The sequence below is a fragment of the Panthera uncia genome, chromosome D4, assembly GCF_023721935.1.
Source record: "Panthera uncia isolate 11264 chromosome D4, Puncia_PCG_1.0, whole genome shotgun sequence".
In the NCBI taxonomy this organism is placed as follows: Eukaryota; Metazoa; Chordata; class Mammalia; order Carnivora; family Felidae; genus Panthera; species Panthera uncia.
In genome coordinates, this window is record NC_064807.1 from 31465529 (window position 1) to 31488402 (window position 22874).

The 22874-nt window shown below is 38.0% G+C and overlaps 1 long non-coding RNA gene and 1 pseudogene across 3 annotated transcripts in view; one reads left to right on the forward strand and one right to left on the reverse strand.

The window, feature by feature from the left end:
- Positions 1-3847: 3847 nt before the first annotated feature.
- LOC125925562 (uncharacterized) overlaps positions 3848-22874 on the forward strand; it is a 27003-nt gene continuing 7976 nt past the window's right edge. Inside the window, exons 1-2 of one of the 3 annotated variants that reach the window (XR_007458878.1) lie at positions 3848-4097; positions 9374-9465. This is a non-coding gene — a long non-coding RNA (uncharacterized LOC125925562). Of the gene's footprint in view, positions 4098-4140; positions 4458-9373; positions 9466-22874 lie in introns of those variants that run through there. The other 2 variants (XR_007458875.1, XR_007458876.1) reach the window with 2 other exon arrangements.
- LOC125925506 (density-regulated protein-like) lies at positions 15465-16506 on the reverse strand (annotated as a pseudogene).

Genomic DNA, 22874 nt, shown 5'->3' on the forward strand with positions numbered 1-22874 from the left:
CTACTTGTGCCCATACCAATCCTCCATTTGCAGCTAGAATGATATTGTATTATAAAAACAAAAGTATGATCAAATCTCTCTCTAACTTAAAAAACTTCTAGTAATGTTCCCTACTACCAGGATGAAGTCACAATTATTTTTTTTAATTTTACTTTTCTTTTTTTAAATTTACATCCAAATTAGTTAGCATATAGTGCAACAATGATTTCAGGAGTAGATTCCTTAGTGCTCCTTACCCATTTAGCCCATCCCCCCTCTCACAACCCCTCCCGTAACCCTCAGTTTGTTCTCCATATTTATGAGTCTCTTCTGTTTTGTCCCCCTCCCTGTTTTTATATTATTTTTGTTTCCCTTCCCTTATGTTCATCTGTTTTGTCTCTTAAAGTCCTCATATGAGTGAAGTCATATGATTTTTGTCTTGCTCTGACTAATTTCACTTAGCATAATACCCTCCAGTTCTACACATAGATGCAAATGGCAAGATTTCATTCTTTTTGATTGCTGAGTAATACTCCATTGTATATATATACCACATCTTCTTTATCCATTCATCCATCGATGGACATTTGGGCTCTTTCCATACTTTGGCTATTGTTGATAGTGCTGCTGTAATATTGGGGTGCATGTGTCCCTTCAAAATAGCACACTTGTATCCTATGGATAAATGCCTAGTAGTGCAATTGCTCAGTCATAGGTTAGTTCTATTTTTAATTTTTGAGGAACCTCCATACTGTTTTCCAGAGTGGCTGCACCAGCTTGCATTCCCAGAAGTCACAATTCTTTTTTTTTTTTTTTTTTTTTAATTTATTTTTTTGGGACAGAGAGAGACAGAGCATGAACGGGGGAGGGGCAGAGAGAGAGAGGGAGACACAGAATCGGAAACAGGCTCCAGGCTCTGAGCCATCAGCCCAGAGCCCGACGCGGGGCTCGAACTCACGGACCGCAAGATCGTGACCTGGCTGAAGTCGGACGCTTAACCGACTGCGCCACCCAGGCGCCCCCAGAAGTCACAATTCTTTAATATTTCTCACAAAGCCTGTATAACCTGGGCCTTATTTCTCTCTCCAGATTCATCTTGGCAACTCTTTGTTCATAATGCTGCAGTAGCACTGACTTTTTTTGCTCATGGAAGTCATTGAGCTTTGTACAGCCTCAGGACCTTTGCACATAATGTTCCCTCTGCCGAGAAGGCTCACTCCACAACTTTCCACCTGACCAATTCCTCCTTATACTTCAGCTCTCTAATTAATTTGTGACTTATTCACTGACACCTACCCAAACACTGCAAACTAGGTTAGGTCTTTCTGTTTTATACTTTCATAACACCCTGTACTTTGTCATGGCTGTACTTATCACGAACCTAATTAAATAATAGTTGTTTAGTTATTGAATATCTAGCTCTTTGGGTTGTGAGCTCCATGAGATCAAGAACTTATATCTTATGTTCAAAGCTATAAATCAATTATATAGTACAGTTAAAAGCACATAGCAGGCACTCAGTAAATAATGAATGTCCATAATTATCCATATTTGCATCTTTGGTCATAGATCTGTGCATATGAATGCTATATATATATATATATATATATATATATATATATATATATATAACTAGAACAAAAGAAATGTAGCTGATTTCCTGCATTCTCTTTGGTAGCTGGAGGTTTTTTGTTTTGTTTTTCATTTTGTTTTGTTGTGGTTTTTTTTTTTTTTTTTTTTTTTTGCCTTATTTTCTGAGGGAGACTCACCATGATAAATTTTCTTCAAGTTTGGCTTGAAAAAACCTTTTTTTCAAGGTTTATCCATACAAAAAGAGCATGTCAACTATAAAGGATAGGGTAAATCAGGCTGTTAGCAATCTCCATATCAAAATTTAATGTTAAAAGAAAATGACGCAATAGCCTATAAAGCACACAGGCAAGAAAAAAAGTGTGATGCAAGATTGTAACATTCAGTACGGTGTCTTGAGACATAAAAGTTAAGAGAATGAAGAAAATGAATTAATTCTTAAATTTCTATTTCCAGTTATGATGGGCTAGGTTATTCAGACCAATATGTCCATAGATAATGAATAAAGATGCTGAATGAACTATATACATATATAAAAATTCCTCCAAGGCACAAAATTGCTGACAAGATAGTAAAAACTATTAGGCCAAAAGCTAAGAAAAGGTGGAAGCCCAGAAAAGGTGGAGTACAAGAGCACAAAAGCTACTCTTGCCTTGAGGACATTTTCTAGACAGGGACATCTAGCATTGTTTTTAGTAGGTTCACTGGGCATGGAAAGAGCAGACAAGGTCCAGGGCTACCCAAGGTGAAAATGCTATTAGGTGGACTCCTCCTATATTAGTTTGGGACTCCATAGGCTATACCGTAAGGATAAGGGTGAACCAGTACCCAAGAACTTTAGAAAATGTTGTTTTTTACATGGACTATAATAGGAGAAAAAAAATAAAAGCATCTTTCCCTATCCCATTTTTGAGCAGATATGGCCACCACACAGCTCCTGCTTAGATTTGTAGCCTGGGTTAGCAATGACTCAAGGAACCTCAATCCATGAAAACAGGTCTTACTGAGAAAGCCCTGGGGCACCTGGGTGGCTCAGTTGGTTAAGCATCCAACTTTGACTCAGGTCATGATCTCACGTTTTGTGAGTTTGAGCCCCATTTGGGGCTCTGTGCTGACAGCTCAGAGCATGGAACCTGCTTCAGATTCTGTGTCTCCGTCTATCTCTGCCCTTTCCCCCACTCACACTCTGTCTCTCTCTCTCTCTCTCAAAAATAAACGTTAAGAAAGCCTCAAGGCACCTAGCAGAAGCAAACAAAAATCATTTTTTTTTCCCCAAGAAGCCACAAATACTTTCCTTCACAAATAGTTTTTCAAGGATAAGAAGTAAACATACAAGGAAACTAGACACCACAAACAACACACAGCAAAAATATCAGGCAGCAGAAATAAACCAGAAAATAATTGAGACATTAGAATTATGATACAGATTACAAAAGAACTATGATTACTATGTTTAAAGAAATAAAACAACACAACTACCAATGCAGGAAATAGGAGAGAGGAACATGTTGAAATGCTCCATATACATGCAATTGGCAAAATCCAGACTGGAGGAAACTCTGTATTGTCAAAGAACCCAGGTTAGTTAACAAAAAATTGTAAGGAAGAGAAAGCTTTAAAATTTGAAGATTATCATGTTAATTTCCCCACTATTCCTGGTTTTTCATGAACATTTCTCATAAATGTTTCATTTCTTCTACATTTTTTTTAGAGGACATTCTCCACATTAACCATTAGTACCTTGATTTTGATGTTAAAACAACCTAACTTGCTTGTAATGTATTGTTCTTTCTATACAATCCTGGATTTAGTTAATATTTTAAGGATTTTTGAATCTACATTCATGAGCAAAACTGGAATATAACTTTCCTTTAACTTGGTGCCTGTCAGGTTTCCCCATCAGGGTTATTCTGTGCCCCATAAAAAGTTGAAGTGTTCCCCGTGACTGTCTTCCTTTCCCCAGTTTGTAAATATCTCATTAAGACAGGAAAGTTATCCTGGTAATATGTTTGGTTTAACTTTCCAAGGAAATCAGGGTAGTCTGGAGTCTTCTTTGTGGGTTGTCTTTGCACTACTTTTTCAATTTGTTTTTAAACGATTTCGGTTTTCTATTTCCCTGTACGCAAGCAAAGAAGTACAGGGACTTCTCAATTCCGGTAAGCCGACTGCAGAAAACTCAAGCCACAACACAGGAAAATGCGCACAAAACAAGTCACTTCCGTCTAGGAAGTGACGGTGTAACCACGTCGGGCGCAGCGGGGCCTCAAAACCCCTTCTGCGGAAGCCGCGTTCTGACGTCACCACGCAGCCGAATACCCATAAGACCGCAACGAGCCGTATTGCATTGTGGGACACTTGTCCATACCCTGGGGGCTTAGTACGTCAGTAAGGGGTTCTCCACAGTGACGTATGCACCTGTTCATTCCGCCTGTTCAAAATCTCTCCCCTCTATTAAGAACGGGGGCCGTCCCATCTTAGAGGAACAAGAAAATGCTAGAGGATGGCGCGGGTTTTCGGTGACGCTGAAGGTAACAGAACCTGGCCCAGGGCCTGAAACCTATCAGAGACTCACGTGACTCACTGCTACTCTCCCACTGGTCCCTTTACTGAGGCGTGTGTGTGCGTGTGTGTCATATGACAGACTTCTGGCTCAGCTGTCACGTGACTGCCACGTCGCTTGCGACTTTGGAGACTACTAGCCTCTAGGGGGCGAATGTCTTTACCGCCTCTTTTCCCACTTTGGTTTCCCCGTTAGTAGCGCATGCGCAGCATACGACTGCCACCAGCTTTGTCTCTTGAACACTTCGTTCACCATTTCTTCCTCCGGAGTCGGAAAGGCGCTCTTCTTTGGGTTCTTGAGAAGGTGGTCCGGAAGCTGGCGACCACGGGTAGTTGTTCGCCCTCATCTGCTGAGACTATAGAGGTCGCCCCCACCCCCACCCCAGGGTTGAAGTAAGGGTGCAGTGGGCAGGGCGGCGCAGCTGGGGAATCGGTCCTGCGTTGGGTGTTCTCTCAGAGCCAGAACTCGAGTGGGGAGCGCGCGTGCTAGTGACCCGTGATGCGGCTATGTCGCTGTCATCTTCCCTTTCCATTGGGTTATCCTGGGTGTGAGCCTGCGCCACACGAATGTATTCTCTCACTCAGGAGAACCACAATCCACCCTCTCTTCCACTAATGTAAATCTAAGTTGGCCTGTTTTTGTTTGTTTGTTTGTTTGTTTTAGATTTTTAGCTACCCAGTTCAGGAAACACCTTCTATCTTGTCCGTGATTTCCATCCTATTCTCATGGTGCTAGGACTAATACACAGTTGCCATCTTTAGGTGTTTACCGTTGTATTTGGCATCCCCCATCCTTTCATGGTATTTGACTTGATTTGACATGATAACATTTTTAAAATTTTATTTAATTCCAAGTTAGTTAAAAAATAGTGTAATAATGGTTTCAGGAGTAGAATTTAGTGATTCATTACGCATAACACCTACTGCTCATTTCAACAATACCCTCCTTAATGCCCATCATGCCCCCACCCCCCTCCCAGCAACCCTCAGATTTTGTATTTAAGAGTCTTATGTTTTGCCTCCCTCTGTTTTTATCTTATTTTTCTTGCCTGTATGTTCATTTGTTTTGCTTCTTAAATTCCCATATGAGTGAAATCACATATTTGTCTTTAACTTATTTCACTTAGCATAGTATGTTCTAGTTCCAACCAAGTTGTAGCAAATGGCAAGATTTCATTCATTTTGATCGTAATATTCCATTGTGTACACACACCACACTTTCTACATGCACTCATTCAGTCGTTGGACATTTGGGCTCTTTCCATAATTTGGCTATTGTTGATAGTGTTGCTATAAACATTGGGATGTATGTGCCCCTCTGAAACAGCATACCTGTATCCTTTGGGTAAATACCTAGTATTACAATTGCTGGCTTGCAGGGTAGCTCTATTTTTAATTATTTGAGGGATTTCCATAGTGTTTTCCAGAGCAGCTGCACCAGTTTGCATTCCCACCAACAGTGCAGAAGTGCCCCCCTTTCTCTTCCTCCTCTCTAGCTTTGGTTGTTTCCTAAGTTGTTAATTTTAGCCATTCTCACAGGTGTGAGATGGTATCTCATGGTTTGGGTTTGTATCACCCTGATGATGAGTGATGTTAAGCATCTTCATGTGTCTGTTAGCCATCTAGATATCATCTTCGGAAAAGTGTCTGTTCATGTCTTCTACCCATTTCTTCACTGGATTATTTGTTTTGTGGGTGTTGAGTTTGATACATTTCTTCACAGATTTTGGATACTAACCCTTTGTCTGTCATTTGCAAATATCTTCTACCATTCAGTTGGTTGCCTTTTAGTTTTATTGTTTCCTTTGCTGTGCAAAAGCTTTTTATCTGGATGAGGTCCCAATAGCTCATTTTTACTTTTGTTTCCTTTGCCTCCAGAGATATGTCTAGTAAGAAGTTGCTGTGGCCAAGGGCAGAGAGGTTGTTGCCTGTTTTCTCCTCTAGGATTTTGGTGGTTTCCTTACATTTAGGTCTTTCATCCATTTTGAGTTTATTTTTGTGTATGGTGTTAGAAATTGTTCCAGGTTCTTTCTTCTGTAGATTACTGTTTGCTGAAGAGACTGTCATTTTTCCGTTGGCTATTCTTTCCTGCTTTTTGGAAGAGTAGTTGGCCATACATTTCTGTATCCATTTCCGGGTTCTCTATTCTCTATTTTGTTCCATTGATCTATGTCTGTTTTTGTGCCAGTACCATACTGTCTTGATTACAGCTTTGTAATAAGGCTTGAAGTCCAGAATTGTGATGCCTCCAGTTTTGGTTTTGTTTTTCAACATTACTTTGGCTCTTCGAGGTCTTTTCTGGTTCCATACAAGTTTTAGAATTGTTTTTTCTAGCTCTGTGAAGAATGATGGTGTTATTTTGATAGGGATTAGCTGAATGTGTAGATTGCTTTGGATAGCATTGGCATTTTAACAATATTTGTTCTTCTAATCCAGAGGCATGGAATGTTTTTCCATTTGTGTCTTCTTCAATTTCTTTCATAAGCCTTCTATAGTTTCCAGATACAGATATTTTACCTCTTTGGTTAATTTATTCCTAGGTATTTTATGGTTCTTGGTACAGTTGTAAATGGGATTAATTCCTTGATTTCTCCTTCTGCTGCTTCATTATTGGTGTATAGAAATGGCCACAGATTTCTGTACATTGATTTTATATCCTGCAACTTTGCTAAAATCATGGATCAGTTCTAGCATAGTCTTTTCAGGTTTTCCACGTAGAGAGTGAAAGTTTGACTTCTTTCATACTGATTTGGATGCCGTTTATTTCTTTTTGTTGTCTGATTGCTGACTCTAGGACTTCCAGTACTATGTTGAGCAACAGTGGTGAGAGTGGACATATCTGTCATATTCCTTTTTTTAAAATATATATATTTTTAATGTTTATTTATTTTTGAGAGAGAGAGAGAGAGAGAGAATGCAAACGGGGGCTGGGCAGAGAGAGAAGGAGACACAGAATCCAAAGTGGGCTCCAGACTCTGAGCTGGGCCCACTAGGCCCCAATGCAGGGCTCAGACTCATGAACCATGAGATTATGACCTGAGCCGAAGCTGGACACTTGACCAACTGAGCCACCCAGGTGACCCTCCTGTTGTATTCCTGACCTTAGGAGGAAAGCTCTGTTTTTCCCCATTGAGGATGATATTAGCTCTGGGTCTTTCGTATATGGCCTTTATGATGTTGAGGTTTGTTCCTTCTATCCCTACTTTGTTGACTTTGTTGAGGGTTTTTATCCAGAAAGGATGCTGTATTTTGTCAAATGCTTTTTCTGCATCTATTGAGAGGATCATGTGGTTATTATCCTTTTACTAATGTTATTTATCACATTGATTGATTTATGGATATTGAACCATTCCTGCAGTCCAGGAATAAACCCCACTTGATCATGGTGAATAATTATTTTAATGTATTATTGGATTCGATTTGCTAGTACCATGTTGAGAATTTTTGCATCTGTCTTTATCAGGGAAATGGTCCATAATTCTCCTTTTTAGTGGGGTCTTTGTCTGGTTTTGGGATCAAGGTAATGCTGGTAATACACAGAATCTGAAGCAGGCTCTGAGCTGTCAGCACAGAGCCCGACATGGGGCTCGAACCCACAAACCGTGAGATCATGACCTGAGCTGAAGTCAGATGCTCAACTGACTGAGTCACCCAGGTGCCCCTAAAAATCCAATCTATCTTTAAGATAAGTTTGGTAAAAGTCTTTTAGTCATATAATTAAAAAATTAAAATGTAGAAAAGTATATAGTGAAAAATCTGTTTCACATCCTTACAGCCTATTTGCTTAATTTCCAATGCACCCCATCCCAAAGACAACTAGTTGGGAGGTTATGATAGTTTATGCTAGTTGGCTAGACAACTAGTTGGGAGCCAAGGAAATACAAATACACTTATTTTCCTACTTTCTTTTTTTTTACACACAAAGAGTAGCCTAATCTACATAATGTTCTGCATCCTACTTTTTTTTCATTTAAAAACATTTTTGAGGGGCGCCTGGGTGGCTCAGTCAGTTGAGTGTCCAGCTTCGGCTCAGGTCATGATCTCACAGTCTGAGTTTCGAGCCCCGTGTTGGGCTCTGTGCTGACAGCCCAGAGCCTGGAGCCTGCTTCAGATTCTGTGTCCCCCTCTCTCTCTGCCCCTCCCCCACTCATGCTCTGTCTCTCTCTGTCTCAGAAATAAATAAACATTTAAAAAAAATTAAAAAAATAAAAAATAAAAAATTTTTGAGATCCATACGCGTATACAATGTTATCACTTTTTGTACAGCTGTACAGATTCCATGGTATGGCTATACTATGTGTTTTTTTTTATTTTTTTATTTTTTATAACCAGTCCCCTATTGATAGCCATTTGGGATTGTCTATTATGAACAATGCTGTAATGAAAAAAATTGTTGTTGTGCAACTTTATGATGATACAAATTCCTAAAAGACCATTTCTGTGTTAAAAGTTATATGTATTTGAAATTTTGATAGATAAATGCCACTGCCTTCTGTAAGCATCATACTAATTTAATTTCCACTACCAGTGTGTATATATTTTCCCATAGTCTTATCAACAAAATGTTAGCATACTTATTTCATTTGATGACTTGATAGATTGTCATGATATCACATAATATTTTTAATTTTCATTTCTCTTGGGAAATGAGCATCTTATATTTAAGAGCCATGTATATTTTTTCTTTTCTGGGAACTCAGTGTAAACCCTTGTCAATTTTTCTATTGATTTGTTTTATTCATTAATATTTAATGTATTTTTAGTTCTTTTTTTTTTTAATTTTTAATGTTTATTTTTGAGAGAAAGAGCACATGCATGGGAGGGGCAGAGAGAGAGGGAGACACAGAATCAGAAGCAGGCTCCAGATTCTGAGCTGTCAGCACTCATGGGGCCTGAACTCATGAATTGGGAGATCATGACCTGAACCAAAGTCAGAGGCTTAAATGACTGAGTGAGTCAGGTACCCAAATATACATCCTGCTTCTTAATAAAAGGACCTGCAGCAGAGATAATGTATTCAATATGATTGGGAAAATTGAAAGGAAAATTTTCTGCCAAGCGTAATTCATTTGCTGTGATGGAGCATATTTCAGTCTGAGCTTCTATCAGCTATGGCAAAAAGGGAAAGGTATTTGGCAAAAGGAAACAAATAGAAAACCTTTAGTGGGTTCTAAAAATTCTAAACAAACTATAAAGCTATAAGAGGAATCCATTACCCTGACTCTGTTTTGTTTTTTCCCCCTAGAACAAGACAAATTCATAGGAAAAATGGAAAAGCAAAAGTTCTGATGTTTTGCTTTTGATTTCACCAACTCCAGGTGTTTTCTTTTTAGAAAGGTAAGAAATTTATCTCAGAAACTAACAAATATGCTGTACTTGAAAGATTCATTCTCACTTAGATTGCTGAAAAGCATCTCTAACAATTCAGCTAAAAAAAGAATGCTTACCTGTCTAGTATCTTTTTTTATTTATTTAAATTATTTATTTGTTTATTTATTTATTTATTTATTTAAGTAATCTCTACAGCCAAAGTAGAGCTTGAACTCATGACTCTGAGATCGAGAGTTGCATGCTCCTCTGACTGAGCCAGCCAGGCGCCCCCACGTGTCCAGTATTTGATTCAACTGAAAATGGACACCAGAAAATCCCTTTCTTTTTAATAAATTAAATAAAAATAATTTAAAATGAGTACTTTTGAAAGCACTGATACTATAAAAGGTAATACTAAAAAATAAAGGTCCAGAAGAAAACAAAATACTTGGAAACTCACAAGATGGTATAGGGACCATTTGGAACCCCAAGGTCAGTATGAAGATTATTTTAAGCTGAAGACATTTGGGAATCAATACGTGCAGAAAGAAGCCTTCTCAGAGCTTCCCTTATATAACTAAAAGCAGAAACTTCTGGGAAGTGAGGCTGCAAGAATTTCCCTGTCAGGGTCAGCCTACCCCAAGGAGAGAAATCAAGAGTAAACCTACTATAAATCCCTTTCCCAGAAGAGTTTTATGGCCATGAAAAGTAAGGAAAACCACTCACAGCAGCATAAACAAACTATCACAAAGTTTCTTTCCAGATTGTTTTTTTAAAAACCCATTTGTTTTTCTTAAGTAAATCTCTTTATTCTTCCCACAAAGTCTGTTTTTCTCTACTAAATTAGGTTAGCCTCTGACTAACTGTTCAATGAGCTAGATTCCTCCTTTATTAACACCATATGCCTATGAATAAACCTTAATTATCAGATCCCCAGTTGCTGAACTTAAAAGGGTGGAGGAAGTTTTTCCTCTCTAACAGTGGTCAAAGGGACAGCAGTTTTTTCAATGAGGAAAAGAAAATGGGGTGGTAGTGCAGGGAACTTCAAATATTTTCCAAAAAGAGGAAATCTAAATGGATCATAAACAAAGCCTTTTAATTTCATAAATATCCAGAAAAGGCAAATTTAAATCACCCTTCTGATTGACAAATATTAAGAATCTGACAGTACCCAGTATTTGGCAAGAATGGTGAACAACAGGAGCATTCAAACACTGCTGGACAGAGTGTAAATAGACACAACAGTTTTACAAACAGCTTGACATTTTCTAAAAAATTGAATATACAGATATTCTAGGACCCAGCACTTTCTCTTCCAGCTATACACTCACCCTTGCTACTCAACTGCGGACTATACACCAGAAACCTCAGCATTTCCCAGCAACTTGTTAGAAATGTAAATTTCTGGGCCTTACTATAGATCATATGAATTAAACTCTGCATCTTAACAAGATCTTGAGTGATACATAAGCACCTGTGCCCCAGGATCCATGGACAAGAATGTTCTTGATAGCTACAAACAAATAATCCCTTTATCTATGAACAGGAGACAGTATGCTATATTCATAAAATATATGAAAACTACATGTTAATGAAAAGGAACAAATTAGAGTTAAATGCAACATGGATAAGTATCACAATGTTGAGAGAAATAAGTAAGACATAAAAAAATACATAGACTATAATTCATATATGTAATCTTCAGTAACAGTTACAACCAAACTGTGCTGTTTATGTATGATAAGGTACATTAAGGTAATGATACTAAAAAGGGGAGAAAGTAAAGCAAGAAAGTGATTCAGGGTGAAATCAGGGTGGAATTTCTCCAGAGGAGAGGGGTGAGTTGTGATCTTGGAGGGAGGGAGGCAGTTGTAGGGTGTTTACAGAACAGGTGTATGTGTTGGATAGTGTCTAAAGTGTTTCTATTTTATAAGTATTTAAATGGTTTATAAGTTCTGTGTAGTTTTCAGTATGTGTGTTATATTTCACATTAGATAAATAAATGCTATAGACTTATTTCCAATGATATCTGGATGGCTGACAATGAGAAAAACAATAAACAGGAAGTAACAGCAAAGTAAATTGGCACTGGATAGACTAGAAAAAGAAAAACCAAGGCCTCCCAGTGTTTGTTCTATTGAAAATAAGGCCTTTTTTTTTTTTTTTTCCTGGGTAAGGCAATCTTTATTTTCCATGAGGGATGTTTGGGCATACAGACTCAAAGAGTGGATGTGTTCTAGGGGGAGGGGTAGAAGGAAGCAGGAGAATGGGAGGAGGCTACAGACCATGCCAGGGTGGAGGAGGAGATGGGGATGACAGAGGGTGGGAAGGGGTTGGGGTTGTGTGGCAGGGGTGGTAGTGGTAGATGGACACAGGATATAGCACTTAGAGATCAAAGAGGAGGCCATACCCCAAGCTCTCACCTTACATGTTTTCCTCCTTCCCCTAGTCCTGCCCCCTGTCCACCTGTTTGCATTTGACCACAGACCCTCACAGGAGTAGCAGTTCAAGAACCCTTTTCTGAGTCAAACATAGAGGGAAATGGTGTCCCATGTTGGAACTATCAGAGGAACATCCCAAAAATTGAGTTAAGGAAGATTTGGCCACTAGGGCACCTAAATAGGAAGTTAGGTAAGGTGAAGAATGCCCAAAAAGAAAACAATCAACCTCGGCTATGCTTTCTGTAGCTTTTATACCTAGATCTGATGTTCATGGAGTGGCCTTGAAGCCTCTCATTATCATGGCCTTGATGGAGATTGGTGAATATATTATTTTAATCTGGAGAAAGTTCCTTTCTGTGTAAAATAGACTATATAAGATAACTAAACTTCAAATTGTTGAAAATAAACCTCACTTGAAAGAAAAAAAAAAACCCAGAAATTCCTAAGAATGTGTCCAAACATTAACAGATGATAACAGGAACAAAGAAGTCCTTGGGTTCATGACCACTTCAGAATATGCTTCAGAATACAACTCACTTTTTTTTTTTTTTTTTTTTACAACTCATTAAGAAGGCTGGGCTTAAAATTGTACTCGGGACTCTAAGAAAGTAGGCATAAGACAGAGGAAGATAAATTTAGGATGGACTTTGAGAAAGAAGTGGCAAAGAAATCTGAAAAATGTTACAAATTTCTGGAAAGATAAAACATAAGAAATCACTAAAATATAAAAATAAAAATGGTCATTAATTGTCTTAGTCCATTCCGGATGCCATGAGAAAATACCACAGACTGGCTAGTTTATAAACAACAGTAATTTATTTCTCACAGTTCTGGAAGTTGGGAAGTCCAAGATCAAGGTGCCAATATGGTCACTTGGTTTACAACTGTGCTTTAGTGCTGTGTCCTCTCTTAGTGGAAGGGGCAAACAAGCTCTCTGGGGTCTCTCTTATAAGATCATTAGTTCTACTCATGAGGGCTCCACCTCATGGATAAGCCCCTCCCAAAGGACCTACCTCCTAATACCACTACACCAGGCATTAGGATTTCAACATAAGAACTTTTGGGGGAAACACGTTAAGACCACAACATCAATGAAGCAAAAGTTGTTAAAGAAACCATCAAATGTGAGCTATTTCAAGAGTAGGGGGCAAGAAATTCAGGTTTTGGAAAATAGAGCAGTTGCCACAGAAAGTAGAGAATTGGGATGAACCAGCCACATTGAGCTGAGTAAAACCTTGAAGGTCATAAGAGGTCTCCAAATGTGGGGCGCCTAGGTGGCTCAGTCAGTTAAGCATCCAACTCCTGATTTTTGACTCAGGTCATGATCTCATGGTTGGTGAGTTTGAGCCCCACGTTGGGCTCTGCGATGACAGCACAGAGCCTGCTTGGGACTCTCTGTTTCCCTCTCTCTTTGCCTCTCCCCTTCTCTCTCTGCCTCTCTCTCTCAAAATAAATAAATAAGCAAACAAACAAACATTAGAAAAAAGATGTCTCCAAAAGGAAAGAACAGATCTGTTGATTACAGAATTGCAAAGAGAATTGGAACAGTTATTTTGAGATGAATTCTGAAACTGAGGACAAAAGTAATGAAAAAACTTTATGTATATACTGAAATAAGCAATAGAGAATCAGGGCCCAAGCTCTATTAGAACATGAAGACAGAAATGCTTCACTAGGCAAGATAAAGTGATACCAGCCACTCACAAATCATAGATTGTAGATGGAAGTTGGAAGACCACAGAAGGAAGTTGAAAGAGTAGTCCTGTTCATTGCGATTATTCCAGGTTTAACTAGAAACAGACCCTAAAGCAGAGTATCAAGAAACTAAAAACAAATGTTATGTACTAGGTTGAATAGTATATCTCCCAAATCCATGTCCACCTGGAACTTGTAAGTGTGACTTTATTTGGAAATAGGGTCTTTACAGATGTAGTCAAGTTAAAATGAGATTATGCTGGATTAGAGCAACTGGTGTCCTAAGAGGGGAATTTGGACACAGATATACACAGAGGGAAGACGGACAGAGATAGGAGTGATGCTGTCATCTGGCAAGAATGCCAAAATTTGCTAGCAACCACCAGAAGCTGGAAGAGTCAAGGAAGGATTCTTCCCTAGAGACTTTAGAGTTGGTGTGACCTTGCTGATGCCTCAATGTTTGACTTACGGCCTCCAGAACTGTGAGAGAATAAATTTCTGTTGTTTTAAGCCACCCAGTCTGTAGTATTTACTATATAGCCCTAGGAAACTAACATACCCTATGATCAGATAGCGGAATGAGAAAGGTCAGGAACAATTAGTTGAAATAAAACAGTAAAAGCAGAGAATTCAATATCTGGAAAATTAATACAAAACAAGAAGATAACATTGCCATTCTGTAACAAAGTCCACTAAATTTTTTTTTTTTTTTTTTTTTTTTTTTTTTTAGACAAGGACAATTTTAATCCTCCATTATCCTGCAGTAACAACCACTGCTGGCTTTATATGTATTAAAACTGCATTTGCCAAGAACTGTGAACATTGAGAATCTTTACATAAAGTCACATGGTTGATACAGGTACATAGATACCTTCTAGCACCAACAGAATACATACACAATACATATCAAATGGTCTTGATGGATAAATTTGCTTCATTAGATACTCATATTTAGTAAAATTCACAGTTAATACAGAAATTTATTTTCTTAATTTATCTTTATTACACATTTTTTCTAAGATTTTAAGTATTTAAAAAAATACCACTCATTCATTCAAGGTTGTAATTTGTAGGGCAATAAACAATGGGTTCTAAATTTCTTAAAGGTGTCTATAGCAATTTAAAATACCAGGAGTCTTCTTTTCAATTTGTAGCACCTGACTTGAGACCTTTATTAAGTGCAAAGTTTAAGTTCATTTAGTGCATTCATTAAAATTCATTGTCACTGTTTCTCTTGTGAGAAAGACATTTCAATTGTTATTTCTCAGACTACCTATATATATAGAGAGAGAGCATGGATGTATATTCTTTCCAATTGGGTAGAATTTTATTTTCAGAATTTATAGCTAGAACAAGAACTCACAGCATCTCTGAATGGCCTTTCACTCAAAACAGTGGTGATAGTAATGTATAAAATGGATTTGGGGTCTTCCTCCCTATTTAACATTACCAAACGTGTTTCCAAAGTATTCTTGGAAAATATTTAAAAATATATGAATAATCTACCATATGGTACACCATCATTCTCTAACCATTTCTCAATTGTTCATTTATATCAGTTGCAATTTTTTTATGAGTAACATTGTGGTGAACATCCTCACCCACAGTTTTTAGCAAGAATAATTCTATCTTTAGGATAATGTCAACTAAGTAGCTAACTGGGTCAGACTGCAGATGGTTTTAAGGCTTTAGTATACTTTACCAAATAATCTCCAGAACGTGAACAACTCCTACCAACATTAATTTACTGTGATCACGAAGTGGACTTGGTATCAGTGAAGGAAATTCAACCACAAATCTATTAGATGCCCAAGCATCTCAAAACTCACACCAAAGAAGCAAGGAGACAATATTAATGATGATTAAGCCAAAATTCAAATTCTTTAAAACATTACTCAGCTTCAAATCATGATTTAATTAAATCATGATTATTTTAAGAAAATTAACTCATTAAATCATGATTATTTTAAGATAATAAACAGAAAAGCTTTGCACAAAAAAATCTACTGTTTTTCCAAAAATAAAAAGTTAAAAAGAGAAAAAGTCAGTACTAAATGACCAAAAATTTTTATTTGACTAAATCCTATTTCATGCGTAAGCATGACAGTCTCCCCTGTTTTTTAGACTTTGGCAATTAAAAGAACACGCAGCCTTATACAGAACAGTGAAAATGCCAAGGGTGAGAGTAGTCTACAGTTTTACTGTAGGATAAATATATATATTTTTAAAAGGCCTCTCTCCCTTTGGCCATATCTACTCTCAGTTCAAATCATTAAATAGGGACAAATTTTCAAAATCACTTCTTTACTTCTCCAAGATTTTCGATGCTACCATCATTCACCACCTCTGGCCATATTTCCTGAATGACATCAATGATGTCATCTGTAAAGCCTTCCTGAATGATGATTTCATCCTCTCCTGTTACTGAGATACCACAGGAGAATTTTTGAGCAAAAAATCTTTGTACTTCTTTTAGATCAATTTCAAAAGTTGCAGGGCCACATACTCTTGTTACATATTTCTTCTTTGCTCTGGGAATTTTGGCTATCATAACCTTTTGTGGTACAGTCTTCTTTTTTTGCTTTATTTGACCCCTTCCACCTGTCTTCTGCTTTTTCTTCTCTTCTTCTTCCCCTGGTGTGCCTTGACCCTTACTAGTTCCAGCTTCTTGTTTGGGTGAATTTTCTATAGTTAAGTTTTGCAAACTCATTTGGAAAATTCTCTAACCACTGTTCACATTTAGCGACATCAGGCATATATTCACAGTACTCTGTTGGTAATGAACAGACTCCACAGTAGAGGACTTAAAGTGGGTAGTCTGCATCTAACTTGGTATTTGCCCAGCTCTCCTTTGCAATCATGCCTACCAGATTCAGAAATATCAGCAGCCATCTCAAAAACCCAGGTGGTCACGCAACCCCTGCTGCCTCCACTCCACCACTACTGCCAGCTCCACTGTAATTTGACCCTTGTCTAGGATACAGAAGGAACTGTTGCTAAAGAGAAAAAAAATCTTCCTAAGGCAGAAATGAATTCAAGTTATCAGAATTAACATCTCACTCACAATGCCTTCTTTAAGAAGCAGTCTGGGGCGCCTGGTGGCTCAGTCCGTTGAGCCACTGACTTAGGCTTAGGTCATGATCTCACGGCTTGTTGGTTGGAGCCCTGCATAAGGATCTGCGCTGATAGCTGGGAGCCTGGAACCTGCTTCGGATTCTGTGTCTCCCTCTCTCTCTGCCCCTCCCTCACTTGCACTCTGTCTCTGTCTCTCTCTCAAAATAAACAAACATAATAAAAAAAAAAAAAAAAAAAAGGCAGACCTAATTTCAGTTCCTGATGTTACCATCCTGTGTGTTACTTTGGGCCTTTTAGTTAATCTTCCTAAAAAACATTCCTCATCTCAAAAAATGAGTAAAAGGTATTAATTACCTAATATGGTGCAGGCTTTGTAAAGCACCCATTATGTAGTAGGGACTCATAGTAGTGCACTTCCTTTTTCCTTACCCTAATATAAGATGATAAAATGCTACTTAATAAGACTTCGGTGCTGTGCTTATAAAATGTACATGCCAGAAAGGGTACCTTACTCTGAAATTTATGCTGCTGTCTTATTTCCCTCATGAGCCTGTGGTGGTGAACTTAACCAAATATATTTTCTAATCTCCCACCCTTAGTGACAGACTGATACATATACCAAATCTTACACTGTAAACACTTGACTTATTAAAAGAAAAGTAGAGTAGAAAGATTTTTTAAAAAGAACAAGTACAAGGTGAAAAACTTGCTGTTATAATGAACAGAGGTCTTTAGAATTGATTGAGGAAGATTCCTTTCTCCCCCTGCTCTACCCTCTTCATCACCGCAAAGATGAAATCACCTTGTATTGATTCTTTAAAAAGGAAAGTAAAGTATAATGGAGGGACTTTACAAAGTATAAAACAAGGACAGGCTTAGAGGTTAGTTTGTTACTGTTTATTTGTTTTTTATTTAATCTTTTCTCTCCATAATCCTCTACAGATGCTTCATTTTTAAGGTTAGTAACCGCTATCTTGATGGAGGCAAGTGGGAAGGCCCCTGGAAGTAGGATCCCCTGGGTAAGAAAGATTCCATGCTCAAAGAAGACTTGGCTTAGGTTTTGTCAGGAGTGGAGAAAAATGGGTCATTTTACCCAGAAGATCTTGTCTAAAAGCTGCCATCTAGTGTTCATTTCTGAGAATACATGCTGACATACTAATCCTGTGGTTCTCTATCCCAAGGCCATTTTTATTGATGTTTTTTATGGTTATGCACAGATTCTGAGACAATTTGGTTACCAAAAGGAACACAATGTTAGAAGGAAATTGTTTTTCAGATATTTTCATCATATACGTATAGTACTGCCAAAATAGGACTTTAGAATAATAACAGTATAATAATATTTCTGAAGGAAATTATCTCATATTGAACTGCTGTAATAGCAATTTAAAAAAAGTAACTCAGGTTATCTTATCCATCCTTCTAGTTAGTAAATGTTGTCTATAGTTTTTATTGGAGAGAGGGAGAGAAAAACCATTTATTGTATATTTTCAATATGCCAGACTCTAAAAACATTATCTTATATAAGTCTTACAACAATCCTTTGAGTTAAGCATTCTTTTCTTTTAAAAAATATTTTTATTTATTTTTGAGAGAGAGAGAAGAGAACATGAGAGAAGCCAAGAGAAAGGGAGACAGAGAATCTGAAGCAGGCTCTGCGCTGACATCAGAGAGCCCAATGCAGGGCTTGAACTCATGAACCATGAGATCATGACCTGAGCATAAGTCAGACGCTTAATGGCGTGAGCCACCCAGCACCTTTAAGTATTCTTTACTTTTTTCCCCTCATCTTTACTGAAGTGGAATTGACAAAGGAAATTTGAGTATTCCTAACACTATTTTACACATGAGAAATTGTAGTGAAATAATTGACTTAAAAAAAATTTTTTTTAATGTTTATTTACTTTAGAGACAGAGACAGACAGAGTGCGAGTGGGGGAGGGGTAGAGAGAGAGGGAGACACAGAATCAGAAGCAGGCTCTGGGCTCTGAATGGTCAGCACAGAGCCCTACATGGGGCTTGAACTCAAAAACTGTGAGATCATGATGAGAGCTGAAGTAAGACCCTTAACCAGCTGAGCCACCCAGGTGCCCCTAATTGACTTTTTATCAAAGAGCAAGTTGACTAAAGAACTCACATCTGTCATACTCACGGTCAGTGCGCATTCATTTATACCACAATACCTAGTAAACTTTTTGAAATTCAGGGGAAGTCTTACAAACCCCTTTTACTGCTTTCATAAATTGTTCAAAGGCCTAAACAACTCTAGAAATCATGGCATTAAAAGGAACCTCTAAAGGGGCTCCTGGGTTGCTCAGTTGGTTAAATGTCTGACTTCGCTTCAGGTCATGATATCATGGCTCATGAGTTCCAGCCCCGTGTAAGTTTCTATGCTGACAGCTCAGAGCCTGGAGCTTGCTTAAGATTCTGTCTCTCTGTCTCTCTGCCCCTCCCCTGCTCGTGTTCTGTCTCCCTTTCTCTCTTTCTCTCTCTCTCTCTCAAAATAAACATTAAAAAAATTTAATAAAAAAAATAAAAAGGAACCTCTAAACTCCCACATTGCTCCGTAGGATTATTTCCTTAAAACCCATTGTAGTTTTGAGACATGAATCAAAATGTACACAATTCTTTTTTTTTCCAATAAAGTTTATTTATTTATTTATTTTGAGAGAGAGAGTGCGAATGAAGGAGAGGCAGAGAGATGGGGAGAGAGAGAAACCCAAGCAGGCTCTGCATTGGTAGCACAGAGCCCGATGCGTGGCTTCAGCTCATGAACCATGAAATCATAACCTGAGTCGAAACCAAGAGTTAGACTAAACCACCCAGGAGCCCTGAAAAGTTACAAAATTCTAAGTTAAAAACACTTGGGTGGTTTTATTCTTGAGTTTTGCTAAAGCAAATTCATGAAATGTATGGGTTTTTTTAAAGATATACTTTAATTATAATACATTTGACTGAAATCCCATATTTTATATTATATTTACTTAAACCTTTAGCTATTCTGTATTACTTCAGGAATGCAAGTTCTTGCATGGATCAACCAAATGTGCCATGCCCCCAAATTTCAATTTTTCATTGTGTACAGACTGTACTAATCACAACAGAGAAAACACACAGTTAATTTTTAAAAATTAAAATATTAAATTTCCTAGATTCATTATGTAATGTATTTGATCACCTTTTGAAATTTGATGAGTATTTAACGCTAAATTCCCAATTTGGAACAATTATTTTAGGGAGCCAGTATGATTTATTAATGAATCATTTAGCATAGAAAAGAGGACTCATTGATTGCCAGAGTCCAGCTCCAGCAGGTCCAGGGGTTCCCAAAGGAAGAACCGCGTCGGTGAAAATAAAACTAAAATAAAAAACTAGAAAATAAAAAACTAAAATAAAAAACTAAAACTAAAATAAAAAAACTAAAAATAAATAACTAAAATAAAAAACTAAAATAAAAACAAAAAATAAAAATGGACACAGACAACAGCAGTGTGTTGAACTGGCCGATTTATTGTAGTAAACATGCATTATATATGCTAGTGATTTCCTTGTAACATACATCATCTATGTTTTTCTAACATTACCTAATTTTAAAAATGTTCCTATGTGTAAACAACCTTTAAGAAATAACATGGTGATTTTCCCCTAACTTTCCCGCATACCCTTTGATTATAGATTAATTTCTTACATTATTCCATTATGCATCTGCATTTATCTATAATCTACAAAGCATTCGCTTTGCTGTTCTCGTGAAAGGCCCTCCATTTCTCAACACCTCAAGTGGAACAGTTACAGGGACATGACCTCCTAACCACATGAGGCCAGAAGAACAATGTGTTTGCCTCGGTCCGAGGTGCCAGAAAGGGGCTGAAAAAGCCTTAGAAACCCATGCCCCATACATTCTCAGAGAGACAATGCACCTAGGAACCAGTGAACCATTCTATACCTTAACCAACTAGGTTCAGTCATCATCTGGAATGCCTCCGGGGGGCCAGGTGGGCCTAGGGGTTGAAGTCACTTGTGCCCAGAGATACACTCCTTAGTTGCCAGAGTGGGGCTTTCAAATTCATATGTCTCTTCTTAGTTGGCTGCCTTTGCTGGCAAAGGTATGAGGCTATCCTTCCTGTAAGTAGAGGAGTCTCCATGGGGGATGGCAAGGGCTAAATGTAAGGCCGCACAATTTCTTGCGGAACCTTATTTTCTTCCCTAATGGTTCTTTTCCCAGGGGGCCTGCTGAGGGCAATTCCCCAACAGACAATACCCCAGGTAGTTTTAAGGCCAAATTACCTAAAAGTGGGAGTACAAGAAGCTTCACTGTCTGTGGGCCGCCCTGCAGTCACCAATCCGTCCACAGCCCGGGCCCTGCCACTCAGGCTGGGATAGCTCAGCTTCCAGCAATTGATTTGACATTCATCTTTCTAAAACTTGAGCTGCTTTTCTTAGGCAAGATTATTTTCCTTCAATCCTGACAACAGTTCAATTAGGTTTGTAATAATTGTGTGAATTTTTAGGCAAACTACTGCAAATACCCCTCATTTTAGGGTGCTCAACACAGTAAAATTTTATTGTTCACATCACAGTCTTAACATGGATTGGTGGAGGTTCTGCTCCATGCATTCATTTAAGGAACTAGGCTCCTTCTCTCTAGTACTCTACTACCTTCAAGGCAGGTAGGATTGTCTAAATCCCAGTTTTCCCCCTTTAGGAGTCTGGCTTCAGGGCCATGCTTTTTTATCCATTCCTTCCCTATGGCTTGTTCTTACCAACCCAGAGTTAGATTTCTCTTTTTGAGCCTAAGATGTGCTTTTATTTATTTATAGATTTTTTTAATGTTTATTTTTTTTTGAGAGAGAAAGAGCATGAGTGGGGAAGGGGCAGAGAGAGAGGGAGGCACAGAATCTGAAACCTGCTCCAGGCTCTGAGCTGTCAGCAGAGACTGTCGAGCCCAATGCTGGGCTCGAACTCAGAAACGGCGAGATCATGACTGGGCTGAAGTCGGTAACTTAACCAACTGAGCCACCCAGGTACCCCTAAGATGTGCTTTTATAAAGTTGACTATAAAATAATTCAATTCATAGAATATTAAGCATCAGACACAGTCCTTCGCACTGGCAAGTTATCTTTTTGGCTAAATAAATCCACAAATACATTCAGGCAAAATATTCAGAAACAAATTCTTCACATTTCATACATATTTATGAATTGAAACTTCATGATGTTACTTTTGAAAATATATGTATAGACCTATCTGTATATATGTATTTTAATTGACTGGCAAATGGGCAGTTGTTCTTTAGACCTTAAATATAGATGCACACATACATATATTTATTTTTAACTTAAGAAACTGTAACACATTTGTAGCATTATAAACTGTTTTTAGAGGGTAAGATTATTTTATCTGCAAAACAGAGATTACATGTTAAAATGGAGCTTTCACTTACACGTATTTAGATTTTAATATTTACTCCTGCAACATTAAGATTCTTTTTTTTTCCCCCAAAAAGCCAACAAGTTCTGTACTCCCTGGCCTTTAATAATTTCTTTGAATAGTGTGAAATTACCTTATTTTTATATATTTCCAGTTACTGAAAAATTAGGTTTGGGGCAATTAAGGTGTTAAATTCATCAAAACACATCTAGGGGGCCCATTTAACATGAAGAGATGGCTTCCATTGGAGCACAGATCTTTTAGGGAGTAGCTGGGTACTCTGGATGCATCCTTTCTATGGTATGACTTCCTAAGGACTATAGGCTATAGGCTTTTGGTGATAATTCAGGCAATTAGTCCTATATGGAGGCAGTTTGGTAGAAGATTCCTGCATCAACTAGTTCTGGGCATCCCAGAAGGAAACCTGGAAGGTTTAGTCAGTATAGGGTGATTTTAAGTTAATAGCAACATCAGGGAGTTGCTGAGGTTTATTGGGGCATTCATTTTTCCAGTGGCCATGCTTTTACCATGGTTACATTTGGACTACATAGTCCATTGGGGGGAAATGGCCTGTATTTGGTGCTTATCATAGGAACCCAATAAGGAAGTATTTACTTTCAGACCTAAGCAAGAGGGCCCTGTACTTAGTGGCCCACACATACCACAAACACTAAACTTGTAAGGCCTGTAGGAGGCAGGAGAAAGTTCTTTTCCTTCTCCTCCTCCTTCTCCTCCTCCTTCTTCTTCTTCTTCTTCTTCTTCTTCTTCTTCTTCTTCTTCTTCTTCTTCTTCTT